General features: G+C 42.3%; 1 protein-coding gene across 5 annotated transcripts in view; it reads left to right on the top strand.

The window, feature by feature from the left end:
* Positions 1-6,649: 6,649 nt before the first annotated feature.
* ATP13A3 (ATPase 13A3) overlaps positions 6,650-25,576 on the top strand; it is a 92,033-nt gene continuing 73,106 nt past the window's right edge. For 2 of the 5 annotated variants that reach the window (XM_084871506.1, XM_084871502.1), the window contains exons 1-2: positions 6,650-7,201; positions 7,965-8,008. The gene's annotated coding sequence lies outside the window, so the exon portion shown is untranslated. Of the gene's footprint in view, positions 7,202-7,964; positions 8,009-9,787; positions 9,812-16,666; positions 16,768-25,576 lie in introns of those variants that run through there. The other 3 variants (XM_084871504.1, XM_084871505.1, XM_084871503.1) reach the window with 3 other exon arrangements.

Below are 25,576 nucleotides of genomic sequence, written 5' to 3'. Positions count from 1 at the left end.
AGTTTTCTAGGTGTGCTCCTTCAGGGTCATGGTCTTCATCGATTGGTCAGTGTCAGGGCTGGAGGTCATTAGCCATTGCAGCTGGTCCTGGTCTCACTGACCTGGTTTTGCTGTTTTTCTGGGTCTGGAATCGAAATTCAACTGAAGCCTAGATGCTATCTCCAGGGAGGTGACCTTCTGTAGGGGCTGTAAATTGCTCTCCTGGCTTGTTTCCTTATCTGTCTCAGTTTTCCTATTCCACTTGTCCTGGCTTGCTGGTGTGTCTCATTCCTAGCAGGTAATTAGTGCTATGTAAGTATTTGTTAGATAATCAACCATTTTGTGAAGGTGGGTAATATAATTTCCATTAAAAATGGGGTTCAACAAAATAAACACATTACTTCTAAGAAGACTAAGCCTTGAACCTCGTTTTTCCCATCTGCAATACAATTGCTCTTTACTCATCAGAGGTTACATTTAAACACTAGGAAATTTCTTGTAATAGCATATGAGTCAGGCCTTGCCCCTGAAACCATAAGGGGCTACTTATATTTGTCCTCTTCCCATCCACTCAGGGATTTACTACAAGCAGCAGTGTGCTGGAGCCAGATTGTGTCAGCTCATTAGAATAGATTGTTAAATTTTCAGGAATTTTGTGAGCAGCTTAAACTGCTGGTAGCTTGAAATTCACCAAAGGGGGGAGTATTTACATCACAAAATTGGCATGTGCAACAAATCATGGATTCCCCCCCCCCCCCCCCTTGGAGGACTAGTGTACTAGCACATGACTGGCTATATGCCAAAAGTGAGCACTCCTCCAGAAGGAACCCTATGTCCTAAATAGCGAATTAGTAAACAATATTCAGTGACACATCATATCCTAGGGCACTACAGCCTGAGAAGAATGCTGGACCACGGCTATTGCTTTGTTGAAGAGCCAGGGGGAAAAAGGATTACATTGCTTAGCAACAGAAACTACTCAGTGGTGCTCCTGGACTCTGATTTCTAGACATCTGATTCACAGCTTTTCTCCCTGTTCCAACACACACACACACACACACACACACACACACACACAGAGAGAGAGAGAGAGAGAGAGAGAGAGAGAGAGAGAGAGAGAGAAATAGAGAGAGAGAGAGACCTGTATGGAGTTCAAGCTAAATAGGGACATAATGGTTTAGGAGGAGCTAAAGGCAAGAGAGAGCTTATTGTTAGGCAAACATCGTAATAAAATACTTTTAATGGCCACTTTTTCTGGGAAAGACTGAGTGCTATGGTGTTTTTTTAAAAAAGCTTTTCTTAAGGTGAAGTCTTCTTAATCTAACCTTTTATGGAAGCAGCAGAAGAAATATAAAAGAGGGCTGGAGTCAGTCAAAAGGACAGTTAAAGTCACTTCCTCTTGTGAGGTCATGAATCTCATTTTTCGTCTCTGTAAGATAGGAATCATACATTCTATTGTAGTCTGAGATAGTACTTGTGAAAATCAATAATAATTTGTTATTTACTTAGTTGACATCTTTATTATTGAGTATCATCATGTATTAGGTAATCTGCTAGGGCCTGAGGATGTGTGAGTTAGGTCCTTGCTCAAGAGGAGCTCAGCCCCTGGATGCTTAAACAAATAACCCAGAGTCTAGGTCCCAGAAGATAATCCCTCTGGCTTAATTTGGTCATATTGGTGAAGAGTTTGGCCCCGGAGCTAGGTTGCCTGGTTGAATCCTGGCTGTGCTGTTGTTTCCTAGCTCTGTGGCCTTGAGTGAGTTATTTAACTTTTTTTTCTATTCCATAATATGAAATGTTAAGCTTTCTTCAGTTTCATCTGTAAAAATAGAGATAATAGTACTTACTTCCTAAGATTACTCTAAAGATTTAATGATTTAATACATGTAAAGTTTACTCATCTATAAAAAATATAGATGATAGTAACTGCTACTTTTAGTATTGGCATGTGCAGTGATGATCAAATGACATAAAATATTCAGAGCTGTCCAGTAAAAACCATGACTATGACATGGACTAATGGAAGACACAGACACTATACTGTGTCATTAAACAGACACTACTTATTCAAAATTGTAAATGAAATGAAAAGGGCACACAGAAGAGCCGATGCTTAGCCTGGGAGTCAGGGTAAGTATATAAAGGAGATGATGTTTGAGAATGTAAATTTATTCATTCATCTTATTCACTTACCAGACTACAAATATTTGAGAGGCAACCATATGCCCCACTTTCTAATGTTGGGTCTACAGGGATAAGTCAGACAAACGCAGTGTCTGCTAGTAGCACTAACATGAGGTGTCTTGGGGAAGACAAAGGGAATGCTTTATGTGCCCCTTCCCCATAATTCCAAAATTCCTTGCCCCATTTATAAAACGCAAAACTGATACTCTCAAAAATCTTAGTAGAGTGCCATGCAAACACAACCTCAAGACAAACTATTACTTCCTCTTCCAAAAAGATTGCCACTTTCAAGCCCCTTCTAGAAAAAATCCAGAGCTGCCTCTGGTGCTCATCTTCACAGAGCATGGAGTCTATGTATGTATGTTGAATACACACATAAACTCACAGACAATTAAAATTGTAATAATTGTTATAAAGAAAATAAATCGAAGTTATCAGAAAATACAGAAGGAGGGTCTGGGGAAGGCCTTTTCTCAAGAATTGGTGTACTCGCACTTAAGCCAAGAGCTGAAACTTAGTAAGAGTGAGCCGGGCAAGGAAAAAAGGGAAGAGAAAGAAGGATTTCTCAAAAGTCCTGAGACAGGAAAGAGCTTGGTGTGTTTAAGGAACTGAAAGAAGGCCTACTGTGGCTGGAATGAGGTGAGATAGGGGAGGAGATCTGGGGGTGCGAGGAGGGTAAAGGTGGAGGAGTTCCAGGAGGAGAGTAGACAGGCCATATCCAACATTGGACCTTGCAGGTCAAAGAAGTTCACACTTTATTCTCAGTGATATAGAGAGCAATTGAAAGCCTTCATCAAGAGCCGTACTCCAAGTCACACTCAGTAATACATCTGGCTGTAATGTGAGAATGGATTGGAAGGGGGAAGGGGTGAAAGTAGGGAAATGAGTTGGGGCTAAGGCACTATTGGATTATGCTAGTGGCAGTAGAAATGAAGAGATGTGGAAGGATTTAAGATGGATTTAGTATTGGATAGGGAAGAATGACCTCCAGGTTTCTGGCTTAAGTAGCTAGGTGGGTAACAGTATGTTTTGCAATGGTTGAGAAGACTGTGAAAGCAGCTGGTTTGGAGAAACAGGGCAATAGTTGAGTTTTGGGTAAATGAATTTATGAAATAGCAGTGAGACATCATTTGAAGGTGACAGGGAACTATGGCCCAGAGTCTGTGAAGAGAGAACTGGGCTGTGGGTATATGCTGGAGAGTTATTAACGTCCACACAGATGGTGGGTGAGGTCAGCTGGGGGAGTGCATGTGAACCAATGATCTTATCCTTTTTGGAGGGGTCCCAGACACATTTGTGAAGATGATAAAAGCTGTATTTCTTCCTGACAACATATTTGCATTTAAGTGTAAGGAATTTATAGACTTTCCCAAGCCCATCTTCAACTCCTGTGTATTTATAGATGACAAATTTAAAAACACACGCAGTAAAACTGGGGCAAAACATCATTTAGAGGACAGAGGAAGCATCCATGATAGGCTGAGAAAGAGTAAAAAGAAAAGGAGAAAGGATTCCAAAAGAAAGTTATCAAACTAACAGAAAAGTGTTTCAAGAATGGGAGGTAAATGCTGCTGAGAGGACTAGGAAGATAAGGCCTAAAAAAGTGTCTACCTGCCTTGGCAACAGCAGTGACCTACGGGAGGTACTTGTGCAGGGTTAGCACTCTCTCAGGAGGAGGCAAAAACGAGTCAGGAAGAAACACTGGATGCAGGTGTGGGTGAATTTGTCGTTGGTATTCCCTCTTGATCGTAGGCATCCCCCTCTCCCCCGGTGAAATAGGAGGTAAGGTGATGATGGTCAGAGAGGAAGTCATGAAAGGATGGGGGTTTTGAGGATGGAGGAGGTTAGAAACAGTCTTTGTGGAAAGTGGAGTTACAGCGTACTGGGGACGCTGTCACCTATCTGTTATCTATTACTGGGAGGCTTGTGATCATGGGTTGGGTCTTACAGAGTGAGTAGGATCAGAGGAGGAAAAGGCTAGGCCCAGCATGCACAGCAGCCCAGCCCAGAACCATCATTTGCGGAGAATCAATAGCCTTCCAGAACTTCTCAGGGCTTGCTCTACTCCCTCTCTCCTTTTCTGGCAGCCTATAAACATGCTCAAGCCTTTCCCAGTGACTCAGTGTGTCCTCCCATCTCTGTCCAAATTCTTTTCTTTCCATTCTCAAAACGTCTGTAGCAGGGAATTTCTGAAAATATTCACTTGCTCTTTTTCTCCCTATAGTTTTCCCTTGCCAGGGTGGGTTGCCTTACTCTGGGGATTTTGGCTGCCTTTTGAAGTTTGGGGCTCTCCATGGTCCTTTAGAATCCTGAGTGCATTGACAGATTGATGCAGGGTGTCTTGGACATATACATGCAGCCAGAAGCCAGGGGAATCTCTGCTGGATTTTGAATAGGAGTGCATTTTAGACAGTTCATTCTGGAGGCTGATTGGAGAATGTGTTTGCCTGAACGAGAGACTGTGAGGAGGCTGCTGCAGCAGTTCAGGATGGAAAGGATGGCTGGAACACATACCAGCGAGAATGGAGGTAGGCATTCCATGCTTATTAAGGCGGTGGAATAGATAGGACTGGGTGATTGGAGAAGTCAAAGGGCTGAATCAAGAATGACTCACTCGTTTCCAGCAGACTGTAATGCGGACAGCTCAGGGAGGGACAGCTATGGAGGTAGAGGATGAGTTCAGTCTTGGATATGCAGAGTGTGGAGTGTCCCTGGGATATCTAGAGAGAACTGCCTGGCAGGCAGATACTTGGATACTAACTTTTGTGGGAGAGGTCAGGCTGATTTGGTAGTTGAAACCGTGAGGGTGGAGGTTATTCCCTGAGATTGGAGAGGAGCTGTGGGCATAAAGTCTTGCCTTTAAAGGGCAGATACACAATGGGGTGTCACTTAAGGGTGCCACCAAAGGAGGAAGAGGCCTTATTTACTGAGAGGAGGTCAGATCGACACAAGTGCTGAGAAATGAGGAAATGGAGACAGCCAGGGTAGACCACTGGTTCAGAGATCTGTAAGAACGAGAGAAACACTTGGAAGTTAACTGGAAGAGGCATTTCGATGGGAGGGTTGGCTTGATCGTTTTGTGTTTGGGATGGGAGAGATTTGAGCTTGTTTATAGGCTGAGGGGAAACAGCCAGGAGTCAAAGAGCCGGGAGAGGTAGAGGAGTTGGCTTAAGGCTCAACTTCTTCCAGTTTGCCCAACACTTTCACATCTTTATCTCATTCAATCATCTGAACACCTGTGAGATTTGAAACAAACAAACGGTGAGACTGAGACCCGGTGTTGGGAAGAGAGATGTGGATCTATCCCAGCCTATAGTGCTCTCTGTCCATGCCACCATGCCTTGTGCAAGAACGCTGTTCAGTTCTACACAATCCAGGGAGCCAGGAGCAGCTTTTCCCCCCTGACTCCTGGTGTGGTGATATCCGTGCTGTTGGACTCTGGGGGCGGCGTGCTGCCCCAGGTAAGGAATTCCCATGTGTCCCGGATCAGGCGTGGCAGACCTCAGGAGTGCTGTGTGTGAATCAGAACCTGAATGCTCCCTGCCTCCTGGGAAATGTTCCAGGCGGGTGGCCTAGTGGCTTCTCCATGGGTCCATTCCCTTTCTTATGCTAAAGAAGCTAAGAATCATTTAACCGCCAGGTGGAATAACAATAACACTGTTAACCTGCATCCAGGGTGTGGGCAAGGTAGATTCAGAACAGAAAGATGGGGGCAGCAGGTGGCTGAGCAGGCGCTCGGCGGCCTCGCACAAGGGCCTCTGAGAAAACCAACCTCGAGATTTGTATATCCGGCCGGGGCCCTGCCGGGAGATAAATCTCCTGCGGAGGGAAGTATTTAATACCCGTCTAGCGCTGTCGGAAGAAAGTCCTTCCCGCCGGAGACGGTTTAGTGGGCGCGTGGGAGCTTTCACTTGGTTGGCCTCCCAGTCCTCCGCCCGAGGCAGGCAGGGCGTGCCCAGCTGGTTGTCACATGCCACATGCGAATTAGAGTAGTATTTTTTTGATTTTGTTTTGTTTGTTTCTGGAGGGTATGGGGTGCTGTTAAGGAATGAAAGATACCTGGGTGGGGAACTAGGATCTGGTTTCCCCTCCATCAATTGCAGTACATGCTTCCTCCGTGACCTTGGCTCCGGGGATGCCAAGTTAGGCCCCTCCCTGGGCCTCAGTTTCCCTGTTCATAGAACAAGGAGTTGGACTATGACCTCCTCTTTGCACCAGGAGGCAAATTCCACCTCCTCTCGCCCCCAACCCCAGCCCCCTCTCCCCCCCCCCCAATCCATCCTTTATTAATAACACCCCCCCAACACCCAGCTCTACGCGCTCTTTTCCTCGCCCGCGTGGGGGGGCTCTAAAAAGGCGAGGGGTGGGCGGGGCCTGTCATGAAGCCCCGCCCCGCGCCGTTGGCCCCGCCCCTCCCGTCGTCCCCTCGGCGCCCCTCCGCCCTCGGCGCTGGGTTGAGGCAACCACGTGACCTCACTTCCGGCGCGGGAGTCCCGAGCTCGCCGCGCGCTCTCCCCCGCCCGCCCGCCCGCCGGCTTCCCCGCAGCGTGATCCGCGCGCCGCCGCCGAGGGGAGGGGGGATCTCTACGTCGCCGGCGGCGCGAGGCCGTTTTCCAGAGCTGACCGCCCCCCTCCCCTGCCCGCCTGCCCCTGCCACCGTCCCTTGTTCTCGCTCAGTCCCGGCTGCACGCCGCCGCCGCCCCGGGCGCCGAGGAGGACAGCGCGGAGAACGTCCCTGAGCCCGGCTCGGTCCGGGCCCCGCCGCGGCGCCTCCCTCCCTCCCTCCCCTCATCCCGAGCCGCAGCGCGTGGCGGCGGCGGCGGCGGCGGTGGCTGCGGCGTCTCGAGCCCGAGCGACCCGCGGCCGCCGGCGCCGGCCCAGGGCGATGGGGCTGGGCTGAGGCGAGGCGGTGCGGCGGCGGCGACAGCGGCGGGCCGCGCGGCCCCGGCCCCCGGCCCCCGGCTCCGGGCACGGCCCCCGGCGGCCACTGGGCTGCTCCAGCCGGGAAGCCGCCGAGGAGACGGCGCTGCGGCGGCCGGTGAGTGGCCCTGGGCTTTCTCTTTGGCGCCGGAGGGCGGGCTGGGCGAGCGGGGCTTGGAGCGGGGGGGATGGCGGGGATGGGGGAGGTTGGAGGAGGCGAATGGTATTGTCGGGGATGGCGGGTACCCGGGGAGCCTCCTTGGGCCAACATTGGCCATCACTTGTCGGGGAAGGTGTGTGTGGAGCCGGGAAGGGATCGATCGCTGAGACCGCGTAATGTCGGTCCGGGACAGGTGAGGCGAGGAGGAGGAATCCACGTTGTGGCGGGGAGGCCTGGTGTGGACGCGCTGCCCGGGCGGGCGGGTCTGCGCTGGGGCTCGGGGCTGGGACGGAGCTGCAGCCCTTGGAGAAGGTCCGGCCGCAGGTAGGGGCATCGGCAGGGCGCTCGATGGGTTCCTGCGGATGCTGACGACAGGGATCTGGAGTTCACCCTTAGCCGGGGACGAGCAGTAAAGCTCCACGTTAATCACTGGCTTTTTCCAGATCCGAGCGAGGCCCCGATAGGAAAAAATGACTTTTGACTTGCCTAAGGCCTCTCACTTTGATTTTCCCAGCGAGGACTAGAAAAACCAGGGCCCTTTCCTCCCAATACTTTTCCTTTTCCCCATTAGGTTCATAAATTAGGTTCTCAACCTCTTTTTTTGGGTGGTGGTGGTGGGGGGGGGGGAGGTGCTGGCCAATGCATCGGACTGGGAATTGACAGTGGCTGCCCAGTTTGTAAAGCTTTTGTGACAGGTGTTTATTGTTTCCTCTTCCCATAGATCTGACAGAAACATCTTTGACCCTTGGTGTCTGGACATAGGAGGTATGAATTACTCACGTAATTAACTACTTCCAATCACCAGTGTCTTAGATCTATATTTAGTGGTTATATTAGCGCAAAATGAATGGGTATGGAGTCGTAAACCCAGAAACAGAAACTAGTGTTTCCTACACATGGTTCTGAACTAAACGAGTAGAACATTTGTGTATGTAATGACTATTTTAGAGCTATGAGTCAGAAGTTGGAATTTTGAAATGCAGAAACGTTAAATATTATTGCAAAAGGAACACTATTTTCTAAAAGCTTTGTTGCTAAAGTGAAGGTTTTCTGAAACGATGGTCCTCTGAAGGATGATTACACAGTAAAAATGTTCTACCTTTGGTTAGACTCTTTACCAAGGCACATGTTTCGCAGGAATGTAAGTGGCATTCTTTTCTCAAGAGGCTTGTTGCCTGGCTGAATAGGCTACAGTTGCCAAAATAAATGTATGGGGGCATCCCATTCTGGTTTAGCAGCCCTTTTTAAAGGCAGATCTGTTCCTGGAAGTTGTTGAAATAGTAAGCCTATTGAGCCCTGGCCAGTGTGGCTCAGTTGGTTGAAATAGTAAGCCTATTAATAATTGTTATGGAAATTTACTTTTGCTACTATCCTTGGTTTTGCATTATCTGCCATTAGATTCTTCCCCTCCCCCCCCATTAGATTGTTAAGTGATATTTTTTAAACATTGTTACAGCAACAAAGCTTGTTTTGGGTCCAGGAATTGAGTAGGAAAAGTGATGATACTGTTTGGTTGTCTCAATTTATAAGTAGTACAGTTATAAATAAATAACAATATTAAATAGTAGTTTATTCTGAAAATAAAGTTGAGAGTTTTCAATTTGATGCAGTGTTTAAATAATGTAGTAGGAGGGCTGATTTCTTTGTCCAGGAAAACCAGGAAGACTTATTTAGGATATCTCTGGTAATTAAAAATTCAATTTAGAATGTAAAATAAGAAAAGCATAATATGCTAATTAGACCAGACGACCTTCTGGACTAAGCCATGGTGCCTAGGCAGCTGCCAAGGCAGCAGGGGCCGAGCCCCTTGCATGAATTTTGTGCATCAGGCCTCTAGTTGGTTTGATAAGTTTCTATAGAGGAAGATAATTTTATAGTACATACAGCAAAGCCTGAATGTCTAAACAGTATCTTCTGATGAGTTTTCTACTTGGCTCTGGCTTATTAGATATTAAAGCTAAAATACTTCCGTTGGTTTAGTTAGCCATTAATAGTTATCTCATTTAGTTTCCCATCTATGTCATATTTCAAGAATGAATTCTTATGTGGATAATAAGTGTGTGTTGGCAGCTATGGCATTTTGTAGTAGAGAAAGCATGGACTTGGGAATCAGACCTGAGTTTTATTTCTGACTTTCTTAGCTAGTAGTTGTTCGACTTTGACCAGTGCTACCAGTTATTGAGTAAGCTTACTGTATTCTATGTTTTGAAATATACACTTGACATGAAGTGTCTCACTTCAACCCCATTTACAGAAGAGGAAACTGATGTTCAGAGATGTTAGATTGCCCAGAGTCACAGACAGTTAACCTGGTAAACCTAGTACTAGAAACCCCTGATTACCTACAGTAACAGAGAGCTAGGATTCTGGCTGTCTTCAAAATCCCTTATACTTTATAAGTTGCTTAACTTCTCTGTTTTTCTTACTCTATTTATTTAAAAATATATTTTATTGATTTTTTTACAGAGAGGAAGGGAGCGGGATAGAGAGTCAGAAACATTAATGAGAGAGAAACATCGGCCAGCTGCCTCCTGCACACCTTCCACTGGGGATGTGCCCACAACCAAGGTACTGGAATCGAACCTGGGACCTTTCAGTCCACAGGCCAACGCTCTACCCACTGAGCCAAACCAGTTAGGGCCTATTCCTTTTTTTTTTAGCTAACAAATAATACTTAATACCTCAGAGAGTTTTGAGGATTAGCCGAGGACATAATGTAAAGAAAGTAACACTCTTCCTGTCACATAACATATAGTAGTTCTTTCACTCCATTCCATTTACTTAATAAAGCTGTGCTTGTATACTATGCTGATTTTGCAACCACTGTGAGTATAAGGTCTTAAATGTGAATATATTTTATTCCTAATATTTATAGCAGTCATAGGAGATGGGCTGTGGTCAGATATGGGGGCATCCTGTGCAAGTTGGTCTTTATTTTGTGTTTTTCTCCCAGCGGTCTGGGTAATGGTGGAAATAAGAACTTTAAGCTGGAAATGACAAGGTGATTGTAATTTCTAAAATCTTGGAAGACAAATAGAATTTTAAAATTATCTTGATTGCTTGGTTTATCTAAAGCTGGTTTCTGTTCATGGGTATAATTGATAACCTAAACTAACTATATAAGTACTAAGTGGGAGACTTTGTAAAGGGACCATAAATTGGAGTTGGCAACTTACCAATTATTAAAGACAACACTCATAAAAATTTTAAAACAATTCACAGTGGTAAGCTAAAAGAAGATATACAGTGGTGAGCTAAAAGGATATGCAGTGTCTGATGTCTGCGTGATACATCATTAGAATGTTTGTTCGAGGGGTTTGAACATATTCTGTATATGCCAGTTAGCTCCTCTGGTTAAATCCAGAAAAGAGATAGCTGATTGGCTCTGACTAGTGTGGTTTAGTGATTAGAGCATCCCCCCTGGACCACACGGAAGGGTTCTGGGTTTGATTCCTCCCTGGTCAAAGGTACATACCTGGGTTGCATGTTCACTTCCCTGCCCCTTGGTCAGGGCTTGTGCAGGAGGCAACAAGTCAGTCAGTGTCTGTCTCTGTCTCTGTCTCTCTCTCTCTCTCTCTCTCTCTCTTCCCCTCTCTTCCTCTCTCTTCCTTCTTTCTCTCTCCCTCCCTTCCTCTCTTCTCTGAAAAGCAATGGACAAAAAGAGATGGCTGGTAGGATTTAGTTTTGGTTTTAGAACAGTTTGTCTGTTTGAAATGAAACTAACTGGCATACTGAGAGAGTAAATCTTTAGTCATCAAAAAATCATGTTGTAATGAATTAACCTGACTTGTGCAGAGGAAACATACAAGAGGCAAGGAAATAATTATCAGAGTCTTACTTGACTTTTGTTGATCTTCATATTTTGAGAGTAAAGAAATAAGGGAGGATCACGCCGAAACCGGTTTGGCTCAGTGTATAGAGCGTAGGCTTGGGGACTGAAGGGTCCCGGGTTCGATTCCGGTCAAGGGCATGTGCCTTGGTTGCGGGCAATATCCCCAGTGGGGGGTGTGCAAGAGGCAGCTGATCAATGACTCTCTCTCATCGATGTTTCTAACTCTGTATCTCCCTTTCTCTCTGTACAAAATCAATTAAAAAAAAAAAAAAAGAAATAAGGGAGGATCAGAATTGGGGTGCATTTTTTGAGATTTAGGTAAAAAAAAGTAAAAGGTGCTGGGCATATTTAACATGGAGAAAGACTGGTGGTATTTATAGGGTGGAATGTCCTGAAGTTAATGGTAATAAGTAATTTTAAAAGTTATGATTTAGAAACATTTGTATTAGTAAGATTAAAATAGATGTAATGTGAAGTGTCAAGAAAAATGGTAACTGGACAAAATGATCCTTGTTATAATAGTGAGTTAAAAATTAGGGTAGTCAGAAAGAAGGGGGAAAAATGGAATGAAAGAAAGGGAGAGCTGTTCAAATAATCAGATGTCTGAGAATGAGGAAAGTTGAGGATAGGGATTGGTGAAGTTTCCATAGAACAGTTCCCAGAGAGAACTATCCCAACACCAGATCTAGTAACATCTTTGACCCAGAGGCTCATATTGGGGCCTTTCCTTAGTCTGAGATGGTAAAACATTAACTCAAATAGCAAACTTTAAGACTGCCAAATTAAAAAAAGGACTTATGTATCACAGCTGTTTCCCCAAGGAAAAAGGCCATATTAAACCTATGGAAACAACTCCTGTGAAGCATGTTCCTTTCAAGGTACGGGTGAAACTGTATCTTTTGTCTCTTCCTATCACCAAAGGTCACTCATACTAGTATGAACTATGTAAGAAGCACCCTATGTTTGAAGTCTGTTTATATGTGTGAGATGGGATAGATTGAGTTATAATTTCTTAATCAAAATTTCTCTCTTTCGTTGACTCTCACTTATTCCCTATGGATCTTGCTTTTAAGTGATCTATTGACACTCAGGAGATCTATTGATACTAGTTAGATCTTGCTTTTAAGCGATCTATTGATACTAGTTAGATAAGGAATTAAATTTCTGGGTAAAGTGAGTTAACAGTGTAAAGTAGAACTTCTGATTACATAATATGGAACTTGCTGATGTCTGTAGAATCTTTCTCAGAAATTTTTAGTATAAATAATTATAACTGTTGTGTTATTAGGTCTAGTAATAATTATTGTCGTTTTCTAATACTTTTTTAAATCGAATTTATTTAAACAATACAACAAAATTTAATCAACAATATAGTTGCCATTGTTTTCTACTTGTGCCCAATGCTCAGGAAGCATTTTAATCCCTCTGTTGTAAAATTCTTGTGATTTTGATGCAAAAAATTCAGTCAATGCATTTTTGAGGCATTCTTCATTATTAAATTTTTTTCCAAGAAGAAAGTTTTGCAAAGAACGAAACAAATGGTAATCGGAAGGGGCAATATCAGGAGAATATGCAGGTTGAGGGAGAACTTCCCATTCCAACTGGCGCAGTTTTTCAGCAGTGATTCTTGCAGTATGCGGTCATGCGTTATCGTGGTGAAGAATTACGCCCTTCCGATTAATCAGCGCGGGTTCTTTTTCTATTAAAGCTTGGGCTAACCTTTCCAATTGGGCACCATACACTGCACTTGTAATGGTTTGGTTAGATGGTAAAAGTTCATAATGAAGAATTCCTTTAAAATTCCACCAAACACACAACATCACTTTTTTCGCATGCAAGTCAGGTTTTGGCGTGGGCTGCGGAGCCTCAGTTTTGTCCAACCATTGAGGCCGCCTTTTCAAATTAACATACAGCACCCATTCTTCATCTCCGGTAACAATTTGCTCTAAAAACGGCAAACCGTTTTGACGAGAGAGGAGCGAACTGCAAATTGTGACTCTTTGATTACGGTTGTTGTCGGTCAACTCATGAGGAACCCATTTTCCAAACTTTTGGACTTTGCCAAGTGCACGCAATTGATTGGAAATTGTTTTTTGTGAACAATTTAAAGTTGTCGCAAGCTCTTGTTGGGTAATTTGAGGATTTTGCACCAAAAGAGCTTGAAGAGCTTCTTGATCAAAATTGGACACACGGCCTCGACCACTCTTGTCATCTAACGAAAAATTTCCCTCGCGAAATTTCTCAAACCAACGCTGGCATTTTCTGGCGCTAATTGCATCTTGACCAAGAGCACTGCAGATGTTTTTTGCAGCCTCACTTGCTTTTCTTCCTAATTGGAACTCGTAAAGCATGCAGTGCCGAATATGCTCTTCATCCGCCATCTTCTTAGCCCTAGTTTTGCAACAAAAACCAAACAAACACAAACTTTTTCAAGCAAAACTTGTTAATTGCACTTCACACGTTCTGTAGATACCATGTGTTTGAAGGTTATGTCAATACAAGTCAACGCCAAGCAAGATTTTAAACGAATGTTAAAAAACGATATTAATTATTACTAGACCCGATATATGAAAAACAGTTCTACCTCAATGATAGCAAGTTAGATTAATTGGCTCCTATTTTATTTAATTTTTCACAAAGTAATTTGTGAGTTGGACATTGAAATAAAGAGGTATGGGGTTGGGCTAAAACCGGTTTGGCTCAGTGGATAGAGCATTGGCCTGCGGACTGAAAGGTCCCGGGTTCGATTCCGGTCAAGGGAATGTACCTTGGTTGCGGGCACATCCCCAGTAAGGGGTGTGCAAGAGGCAGCTGATCGATGATTCTCTCTCATCAATGTTTCTAACTCTCTATCCCTCTCTCTTCCTCTCTGTAAAAAATCAATAAAATATATTAAAAAAAAAAAAGAGGTATGGGGTTGGAAAACAATAGTGCTGAATTTTCATAGATAGGTCATAGACTAGTCCCTTTTTACAGAAAAGGTAGTAACTGATATCTAGAGAGGTGAGTGAATGCTACTAAGTTTCCTCTTAGTTGGGTATTATTCTTTTCACCCTTGCCTTATTTTGTGCTCTAGTAATGGCATGTCTCAAAACTCAGTGTGTGTGTGTGTGTGTGTGTGTGTGTGTGTTCCAACTGAGAACCAACTTTTTTTTTTTTTTATTAATATATTTTATTGATTTTTTACAGAGAGGAAGAGGGAGAAACATTGAGAGAGAAACATCGATGAGCTGCCTCCTGCACATCCCCTACTGGGGATATACCCGCAACAAATGTACATGCCCTTGACCAGAATTGAACCTGGTACCCCCTCAGTCTGCAGGCTGATGCTCTATCCACTGAGTCAAACCGGTTTTGGCATGTCTTTTCTTTTAATTATAATGTATAAAGTAAGGTGTAAAACTGCCATTCTCTGGAGCATTATTTCAATCCAGGGAGAAGCAACTTCCCCATCCTGTTGAAAAAAACAAGCAAAAAACTCATCACACCCCAGGACCGATTGCCTGGGGGGCAATTCAGGTCAGAATCTTATCAGTCTGTAGGCCGGGGTGGTTTCTGGAGGCTTTGAGTCTTTGTTTGATCTAATTAGTCAGAAACAGTCTTTACCAGTTGTACTAGTTAATAATTCGGATCTTGTAATCAAAGAAAACACGATACTTTCAAGAGGAACATCAAAAATGCTTTATTCAAAATGATGCCCATTACTAGCTACACATTTCCCCCATCTTTCATGTAATTTGTGGATACCGTCCCAATAGAACTTTTCTTGTTTTGAGGCAAACCATTTAGATCCCATTTTCTACTTCTTCATACATTTTGAAGTGCTCCTCAGAAAGCTCATTTGCCATCAATCAGATCAAGTGGTAATCTGAAAGGAGCAAGGTCTGGTGAATACAGTGGGTTGGTTAATACTTCCCAAGCAAAATCTTTTAACATGTCTTTAACTGATTTTCAAGTGTGTTGTGTGTTATCATGAAGCAAAATTACTCTGCCATGTCTTCTGGCCCATTCTGGTTGTTTTACAATCAAAGCATGACTCAAATTGATTATTTTTTGTTGGTAGCAATCAGTTTTAATGGTTTCACCTGGTTTTAGAATCTCATAATACACACCACACTGTCCTGATCCCACCAAAAGCAGAACATTGTCTTCTTTCCAAATTGATTTGGCCTTGCAGTCGATGTTGATAGTTGACCTGGATTAAACCATGGTTTTGTGCATTTGAGATTCTCAACAGAAATCCACTTTTTATCACCAGTCACAATTCGATGTCCAAAAGACTTTCATGTTGTTGAAGCAACATTTTACTGATGACTTTTTGGTTTTTCATTTGTCTTTCGTTCAGTTGATGTGGCACTTATTTTTCTTCCTTTAAAATCTTTCCCATTGCTTTAAATGATCGGAATTTTTTTGCTGAGCAATGTTTAATCTTTCTGCAGGTTATTTTTGAATTTGACATGCATCTTTGTCCAATAATGATTATCATTGTTGATCTTCAACCTTTTTTGGTTGACCTGGAAGTTTTTTGTCTTTCACATCGAAATCATCAATTTAAAGCGCTTAAACCAGCGTTCACAAGTATATTGAGATGGAGCATGTTCACCATAAGCTTCCCAAAGTATACGATAACTTTCAGCAGCACTTTTCTTCCAAATAAAGTAATGAATTAAAACTTTCCACAAATGCCCTTTTTTTGGGCATGCAATTTGATATTTTTAAGGGTAAAAATATCTATGATGTTAACACCTTCAGAAAATTTGACATTTGAAGTTTTGTTAATACAACAAAATAGCATATATATGAAATCGCATATACTAATATATCAACATATGTGTAATTTCACCTATTGAAAAAAATCCGCATTATTAACTGGTAAACCTGATAACACTGCTCTGCACTAGATATTGAGAGGTATAATACTTACTCACAAACCCAAACAGAAAGCCATAATGAGGAGACAAAGAAACAACCCCCAAATGAAAGAACTAGAGCATTCTCCAGAACAGTGGTCAGCAAACTCCTTAGTCAACAGAGCTGCAGTTTGCTGACCACAACTCTAGAAGAAGAGATAAATGAAGCAGAGATAAGAAATTTATCTGAATGAGAGTTCAAAGTAATGATGGTAAAAATGCTCAACCGTTCAACCAATAGCTATGACACGCACTGATCACCAGGGCCAGATGCTCCAATTGGTAGGTTAGCTTGTTGTTGGGGTCCAGCTGATCAGGACTAGGCAAGACAGGCTGGACACACCTGAGAGAGAGAGAGAGAGAGAGAGAGAGAGAGAGAGAGAGAGAGAGAAGAGAGGAGGGGAGGGGAGGGGAGGGGAGGGGAGGGGAGGGGAGGGGAGGGGAGGGGAGGGGAGGGGAGGGGAGGGGAGGGGAGGGGAGGGGAGAGGAGAGGAGGGGAGAGGAGGGGAGAGGAGGGGAGAGGAGGGAGAGGAGAGAGTAGATATTTAACATATTCAAAAGTTGTGTGTGTGTGTGTGTGTGTATGAAAGAGAGGAGTGTATGTGAGGATTGATTGTTTTGTTTTGTTTTGTTTTGTTGTTACTCCTTACCTGAGGATATTTTTTCCATTGATTTTCAGAGAGAGTGGAAGGGAGGGGGAGAGACAGAGAGAAATATTGATGTGAGAGAGAGGCTGACACATGGATCCCAGCCAGGGGCTGGGGATGGAGCCTGCAGTTGAGGTATGTGCCCCATCGAATTGAACCGGAGACCTTTCAGTCCATGGGCTGACGCTCCAACCGCTGAGCCAAACTGGCCAGGGCAGGGATCGCTTTTTTAGTGGAATAGCAGGCAATAATGACATGGTGTTTTATTCAGGCTTTTCATAGCAAAAATACCATGATTTTGCATTGTTTTAACAGCATCCTGAAAAATTTTAAATGTTAATCTCATGTATCTCTGGTGTACATTTTTTGTGTGTTGTGTGTGTGTGTGTGTGTCTGTGTTACATTCCTCCCTTCTATGAGTTACTGTTATCCGTTATCTCTTCCTGACCACATTATAAAATTAAAAAGCGTTTTTTTAATTGTATGTATTCAGTAGGACTATATGTACCTTATTTTCATTAATACTGATTAGTGAAATTAATCTTTTCTTTAAAAAGAAGAATTGAAATATTTACTTCTGTGGTCTTGGTGTTAATTTGCTTTCCTTCTCCCTCCTACTTCCCTCCCTCCGTACCTCCTTCCCTCCCTCTTACTAGAAGATTTTTTGCACCCCATTACTTTTTAGAGAGAGTGGAAGGAAGGGAAGGAGGGAGGGAGGGAGAGAGACACATTGCTTGGTTGCCTCCCCCATGAGCCAGACCCACATACTTGCCCTTGACCAGGAATTGAACCCACAACCCTTTGATGTGCATACTGTTGCTCTTACCACTTAGCAACACTTGCCAGGACTGTATTGATTTCTTTCAAACATGGGTTACTGGTTCTTCATAGATACAAGATTTTTATTCATCTCTAGAGTATGCTTGAGCTTCTTAAGGCATCGGTTTTTAAATCTTATTTATAACTAGAGGCCCATGCAAGAATGGGCCTTCCTTTGTCTAGCTGCTGGCACCACCTTCACTCTGGCCGGAGCCCCCTTTCTGTTCCAATTTGAAGCCGCCTTTCAGCCTTCCCACACTGCGCAGAGGCTCTGAGCGGCTGGTGTGGTGTAGGATGCCTGTGTCGTTGCCATGGAGACAACGCATTGTCCCACACCCCCAGCCACTCAGCGCCCACATATTCAAATTAACCCACCATCTTTGTTGGGTTAATTTGCATATTCCTGATTGGCTGGTGGGTGTTGTGAAGGCACGGTCAATTAGCATGTTACTCTTTTATTAGGTAGATTAACTTTTGTCCATAATTTCTAAAGCTTCTCTTTAAAAATTCTTTTTTCTTGTATTTTTTTTCTTTTAAAAAATATTTCATTGATTTTTTTTACAGAGAGGAAGGGAGAGGAATAGAGAGTTAGAAACATTAATGAGGGAGAAACATCCATCAGCTGCCATACTGGCTGGGCTATTTTATTTTATTTCTTATTTATTTACTTTTTAATTGAATTTATTGGAGTGACATTGATTCACAAAAGCACATGGGTTTCAAGTGTACAACTTAATAAAACATCATCTATACACTGCATTATGTGTCCACCACTCCAATCAAAGTCTTTCCATTCCCATTTACCCCTCGGGGCCCCTTTGCCCATCTCCACCTACCCTCACCCCCTTTCCCTCTGACTATTATCACACTGTCTGAGTCTATGTGTTATGTATATACTAGAGGCCGGGTGTGCGAAATTCGTGCAGGGGTGTGGGGGTTTGTCCCTCAGCACAGCCTGCACCCTTTCCAATCTGGGACCCCTTGAGGGATGTCCGACTGCCCAGGATCGGGCCTAAACTGGCAGTCGGACATCCCTCTCACAATCCAGGACTGCTTGCCTGCCTGCCTTCCTGATTGCCCCTAACTACTTCTGCCTGCCAGCCTGATCACCCTCTAACCACTCCTGTGCCAGCCTGATTGATGTCTAACTGCTCCCCTGCCAGCCTGTTTGCCCCCAACTTCCCTCCTCTGCCGGCCTGGTCACCCCTAACTGCCCTCCCCTGCAGGGTTGATCATCTTCAACTGCCCTCCCTTGCAGGCCTGGTCCCTCTCAACTGCCCTCACCTGCTGCCCATCTTGTGTCCACATGGCACATGGGGGGAGGATCTTTCACCATATGGGGGCAGCCATCTTGTGTGTTGGAGTGATGGTCAATCTGCATATTTCTCTTTTATTAGATAGGATTGAGGCCTGGTGGGGGCCAGCTGGTTTGTCTTGAAGGGTGTCCCAGATCAGGGTGGGGGTTCCCTTGGGGCTTGGGGCAGCCTGAGTGAGGGGCTTGAGGTGGTTTGCAGGCCGGCCACACCTCCCAGCAGCCCAAGCAGAGGCCCTGGTATCTGGGATATATTTACTTTCTACAATTGAAACTTTGTAGCCTGGAGCAGAGCCAAGCCTCTTGCTCTCCGGTGGTGGCTGTTGTTTCTGTTTGCATTTGTTTACCTTCTGTAATTGAAACTTTGTAGCCTTGAGTGGAGGCTTAGGCTGGCTAGGGCAGGCAGAAAGCGTGGTTTCTTCCGTTGCCAGGGGAAATGCCTTCCTTCTGCTCTCTGTGGCTGTAGCCATCTTGGTTGGGTTTATTTGCATACTCACTCTGATTGGCTGGTGGGCGTGGCTGGTGGAGCAGGGTGATAGTTAATTTGCATATTACTCTTTTATTAGGTAGGATATTCTTGGTTAATAATAAATTCTTTCATCCACTCTCCCAAGCCCTTTCCCCTCTGACAGCTGTCAGTCTGTTCCATGTATTCATGCCTCTGTTTCTATTTTGTTTGTCAGTTTATTTTGTTCATTAGATTCCACATATAATGAGAGCATATGGTATTTGTCTTTCTCTGACTTTATTTCTCTTAGCATAATCTTTTTTTTTTTTTAGCTCCATTTCTGGGCTTTCCCCAGAGGCCACCCCCCTATTTTATTTCCCCTCTTTTGGCTGCTTTTTTGCTTGATGTCCTTCACACCTTCACGTTCTCCAGTCTTTTCTGTCCTCTTTCATCCTCCCATGATACCTACTTTATTGCAGCACTCATCCATTTTGTGTGATATACTACTGTTTGCTCACTTGCCTGACTTGTGTTTTAGAATTGGCTCCTTGAGGCTAGAAATGTAATCTGTATAATCTCCAGCATTTAGCACAGTACTTGATACATGAAGACAGTGACATTCTAACAAATGACTTTCTATGAAACACAAGTGGTGATTCTTGCTAGAATGCTAATTGATTATTTACAGACTTATTTTATAATATTAGGATACTTGGTCAACATTTTGGTTTTCTCAATTAATTTCCCTTTTCCTAAGTCAAACAATAATCTGGAGTCAAACAATATCCTACTTAGTGAGGATAAAGGCACTGTTTTAAGTTCATTGGTGAACATCTTGGTGAAACATTCTGTCTATAGTAATGAAAAATTGACTGTAACTTTTTAAAAAAATTAAACATAACTTTCCAATCCAAGAACAGGTGATCTGTAAGATCGCTGTAGCACCAGTTCCATCTCTGTTTCTGCCAATATCTCTGACTGCTGCTACTGTGCAGGAGTGAATGAAGTTAAAAAGTGGAACAGTTCAGGGAACTGAGTCAGGAAGACTTCCAGACTCTAATGAGTCATCCTGTAAGTGGAGCTATGTCCACTCCCCACATCTGCTCCATACTGCATTTTGTTACTTGTGTTACAGAATAGTGAGAAGCTAGGAAAATTCCAGGGCAGGAGGAATAGGGAAACTGAGACAAGGAAATTAAATAAAGCCAAATAGTTTAGGCAGCTTGCAGCCAGTTTGCAACAGAGGCTTATCTTGAGAACAAATGGCTAATACCCAAGATAAATCTCTAAATCTTGTAGGCATCAGAAACACTAGAAAAGGTGTTATCTGACAACCCCATGAGTTGAAGAGAGAGGACTGTCCCCTCCTCGGTTCTTATTAGTCTCCTGAGAAAGAATTCAAATGAGTGATCTCAGAGGGTGGTGCTGTAATTAAGCAAACTTATTAAAGAAATAAAGCAAATTATTGAAGAAGCAAGGCAAAGACATTTTATCAAACTAGTAGGGGCCTGGTACACAAAAATTCGTGCACTGGGGAGGATGGGGGGGTTCATCAGCCTGGCCTGCCCCCTCTCACAGTCCAGGAGCCTTCAGGGGATGTCCTACTGATGATTTAGGCCTACTCCCCATGGAGCCTCTGTCTGGCCTTCCTCATTCTGTAATAAGGTGATTGGGCTGATCAGGGGAAGGCGCTGCCCCCATCACTCCTCTCACGGCTGCCTAAGCCCACGGCTGCCTAAGCCCACGGCTGCCTGAGCCTCTGGCCTCGCAGCTACTATGGCTTTGTCCAGATGGACATCCAGAAAACGTCTGCTCTGATTATCATATTAACCTTTTATTAGTATAGATTTTTGGCTTAAGAAGTACAGATGGGCTTCCTAGCTAATCTGAGGAGTGCTGAGTGCTGCCTGGTAGAGGTTTGGCTTTTTATACTCTTTTGTTGCCTATAGGTTTAAAATTCCAAGATAGGTTGAATATCTATGTACAGACTAGATCTCAAGGTTTCCCTTTTACTTTACTTATGGCTCTCCCAGAATTTATGAGAAGCATTTAACAACTTTAACTTGACAAGCTCCAAGACTGCTGGCTTCTGTGTTTAAACAGTGCGATGACAACTCCCTCTCCTTCCCCTCCTTGTTTAGTGGGTGAGATAAGCTCTCCCTTCTCTCCTCCTCTCTCTCCTGCTGCCTTGGCAGTTCCATGGTGATTTATGCTATGTACTCCCTAGTTAGGGAGAAGAGGCATAGGTAGGTTAGTAGTGCCATCTTTGGGCCCTGGTGATGTTACAAAGAGAGAAGCCTGGAGAAAATTAATAGTTAAGAAGTGGGCAGAGGAAGAGGAGGCTTGGGGAATATTAAAAATTAAGAAGCGGGCAGAGAAAGTAGAAACTTCCTACCTGACTACCTGCCACACAGCCCAGGCTAGCTTAATGTGGTGTGTAATTCAGCTTTATTGTGGGAGTGTGAAGGTCATTCATGGGTTATCTTGGGAGCCTAGTCACTACTTTCTTATGAAGTAGCTAAAAGCAGGATGCAGCTTAGATGAAGCTGTTTTTGCTATTGGCGCAGTGGTCACTGCATGCACATGCTCAAAGTTGGTCTCAACTGTTCATAGTATTGTCTATTTCAGTTGAATAAAGTTCATTCTTACTCAGATATGTAAAAAAAATAGAGCAGCAAAGTGGAGAAGGGCCAGGATGTGATGAGGGATTGGGGTAGGGTAAAGGAAAGAGGAGAGAAGGAAAAAAAGAGAACAGAAGAAAACTTTCAGGAGAATTATATTTCTAAGTCTTTCGTATGTTTAGGAGTTAACACATAGGTCCCAGAGATGTTCAGTTTTTTTTTTTTTTTTATTAATAGCAAACCCCCAAATAATTTTTTTTTTCATTACTCAGCCTGGTTTACTTCAGGATTATTATGTTTGCAAGAAAGAAAAATCAATTTTATTCATGATTTATATTACAATATGCTTCACATTGCATTTTTTCAGATGAAGACCCAAACACAAAGAAGCACAAAATCACTAGCAAACTATTCTGCACAAAAAGTACAGTCCTACAAGTTTACAATTATAAATGATAGGCACTAAGTTCAACTTCTAAAAATTATGTTCTCCAGCCAGTTTGGCTCTTGGATAGAGCATCAGCCCATGGACTGAAGGATACCACCAGGTCCAATTCTGGTCAAGGACAAGCATGCACCTTGGTTGCAGGCTCAATTCCTGGCACAAGACAACCAATTAATGTGTCTCTCTCACATTGGTGTTTCTCTCTGTCTTTCCCCCCTCTTTAACACTATCTAAAAATCAAAGGGAAAATGTCCTTCAGTGAAGATTAGCAATAATGACAAAATAAAATATAATTATGTTAATTAGCCTTTTTCAACTTTACTCCTTTTTCCCAGTTTGAAACCCACCCATGTTGACTCAGCATAGGAAGAAAGTACAAAGACCTTAGCATCTGCCTTTAACAAATGTTTTAAAAATACTACGGAACTTTAAATTGCTGTTGAAGAGGATAATGGTCTTTCTCATGGTGTAACCATTATAGAAATCTGAACTTTCTCATTTTTTGTGGTCATTCTATAATAAGGATTTTTTAACAAATCAATATATTTGGGTAATGTGCCAACCGTAATAATAATAACTGACATTTATACAAAGACTTTTAGTTTACAGAATATTTCCACAGGCATTATTTACTTATTATTTCCAATCAATATTGCCTTTTCAAAACAGGGGGGGAAATCTACACTTAATCAAAATTAGCATTTTTTATATTTGCTAGAAAGTCAAGCATGAAGGAACTTAATATCAGAAAGTTTTACCAACAAATTAAGGAATGAAATGTAGAGAGCAGCATCTTTCAAGGGTCTGTTTTCCAAAAATACATTTGAAAGCCAGGTGAAAAGTATGAATCTTAGAACAATGAATGTTTAAATTTCAAATACTGTCTTTTAAATTGCCAATAGAAATATATAGTTACTAGGGATTTGGATTAATAGCATTATTTTTTAGAAGTGTCACTAATTTGCATTAGAATGGGATAAACATTGATTTATATATTAACAACAGCAAAACAACACTCATTTTACACCTGAATTTAAAAGTGTAATTTTTAGTTAGGGGAGTTGGGCACACTTATGAATTTGGTTTGTTTATTCAAGCTGTTATTAGAACTCTTGATTTGAGAGTTCCTATTCTATTAGATGCCCATACCACACAAATTCTTTTGTGCTTGTTTGAAAATACCCTTGTTTGTTTCAACTAGGTTATTTTATTCTTGTCCCCAAAGGAGAAAAAAGCACAAAACTTTTACTTATTTCATAAGTCTAACAATGTAGAGGAATTTGAAGAAATAGTTAACAGTAGCATGTATGTATAGGTACAAGTGATATGAATTTCTTATTGGGCTTGTTGGATCAAAGTTAATAGGGATCCTAAATTTTAATATCAGTTGGTTTTCCAAAAAGGTGCACTCCTGACAGCAACATTTAAGGGTGCCTTTTTTTTTTTTTTTTTTTTTTTTTGCCATCTATGGGCAGGTAATGTTTTACCATGTAATTTTAAACTTCTCTTGCTTTCTTATAGGTTTATGAGCTTTTTAAATGTTACTGTTCCTTCTTGCTCCACAATATTGCAAGATCCCTAAATTCTCGTGTCAGACAATTGTGAATTTGGGAGTAATCTATAGTATAAAGGGAATAATAATGTAGTTTTCCTCCTCCTCCCCATTGTCATTTGTTTTGTGTTCATTGATGTCTTATGTTTCTATTGAGACACATGAACAGGCTCTATTATATAGAAAACTCATACTTTTCCATATTAGTACGTCCAGTACTAAAAAAAAATCTTCTATAACCTCTTAACAACACTTGGTCAGTTGCTCTGTGAAGACTGTCCGCCTCTCTCCTTACCAGTGTTGGAATGTCACCTACTGGTGGAAGGGTGTAACAGCAGGTTATATACAAAGGCGATACTTGCCTAGGTAAAAACTTTCTTGGTTGGATTGCATCGGATGAATTATTACAACTGCCTCATTTTAATGAAGACATTTGAAGGAACTTGCAAATAGTCATGTTAAATTGTCATTTAAAGACAAGTTAAAGCTGATTCTAGAGTTCTCTACTTTTTACATTTGTTTTTGTTTTGTATTATGTGTTTTGGGGTAAAGTTATATATCTCCTGTTCCTAATATGGTAATGAATATGGTATATATATTCACTTAATGCTTATAGATTAATTAATTTGATAAAATAATTTTGCATTTGCTGCTACTGTACTTATGTTGTGTCACTGGTTAGTACTTCCCAGTGGAGCCAAAATGTGTTAGGAATATAAAAATAAATATAAAGAGCTAGCTGTAGAAATATACATGTTAAAGGAATCTTCAAAATGACTACTTGCCCAGAGTGGTCACTTCTTAAGTTATATAAATGTCTAATCACTATATTGTACACCTGAAACTAATATAATATTGTATATCAACTAAATTGAAAAAAAAATATTTAAACATACTTGACTGGGCTAAAGTAACTTAATTAAGAGTGAGATTTAGAGAATTTGGAGAATAGTCTGGTAGAGCACCATGAAGTGCTTTGGAGATTCTACAAGTCCAAACCCAAGGTTGACCATGCATTGTAGAATTAGAAGTTAATTATTTAAAAATATTATTACATCCCTGCCAGGCATGGCTCATTGGTTGACCTATGAACCAGAAGGTCATGGTTCAATTCCCAGTCAGGATACATGCCCAGATTGTGGGCTTGATCCCCAGTGGGGAGGCCTGCAAGAGGCAGCTGATAAGATTCTCATCATTGATGTTTCTCTCTCTCCCTCTCCCTCTTCCTTCCTCTCTGAAATCAATAAAAAATCATTACATGTACATGGTTAAAGTATTCAAAAAAGCACTAAAGCTTCTCCCTCACTTTTACCCAAACACACTGTTCCCACTGGTAGCCGTTTACAACTCTTAATGTCCTTAATATTGATTTCTGTGACAGATAATTGCATTATCTTTCCTAATTAGAACTTATTTTGTTATAACTATCACATTGTTTTGTAACATACAAAAAAGTGTAAGTATACAAAAACTACACCTTACAAATGTAAATACAGTCTTGCTTTGGTGTATGTTGCATACAATGGTCTTCCTTAAGTCTAAACACAGAAACAAAAGCATGTATTATAAGAGAAAGTCCAAGATGGGAAGTGATAAAATGGGTATTGAGTGGAGCTTTGTTAAAATTTAGCTGGTATCCCTGTAAAATTTCCATGTATTCATTAAATTATATTATGTCATTCTTATTGTTAGGAGCTGACTTGAAGTAGTAAGTCTTGTCCTCATAAAGAGTTATCATAATTTGGTT

This window comes from Pipistrellus hanaki (genome assembly GCF_964339955.1).
Source record: "Pipistrellus hanaki genome assembly, chromosome: 2".
Lineage (NCBI taxonomy): Eukaryota > Metazoa > Chordata > Mammalia > Chiroptera > Vespertilionidae > Pipistrellus > Pipistrellus hanaki.
Note: the sequence above shows the minus strand (reverse complement) of the source record. Positions and strands in the feature narration are given on the sequence as shown.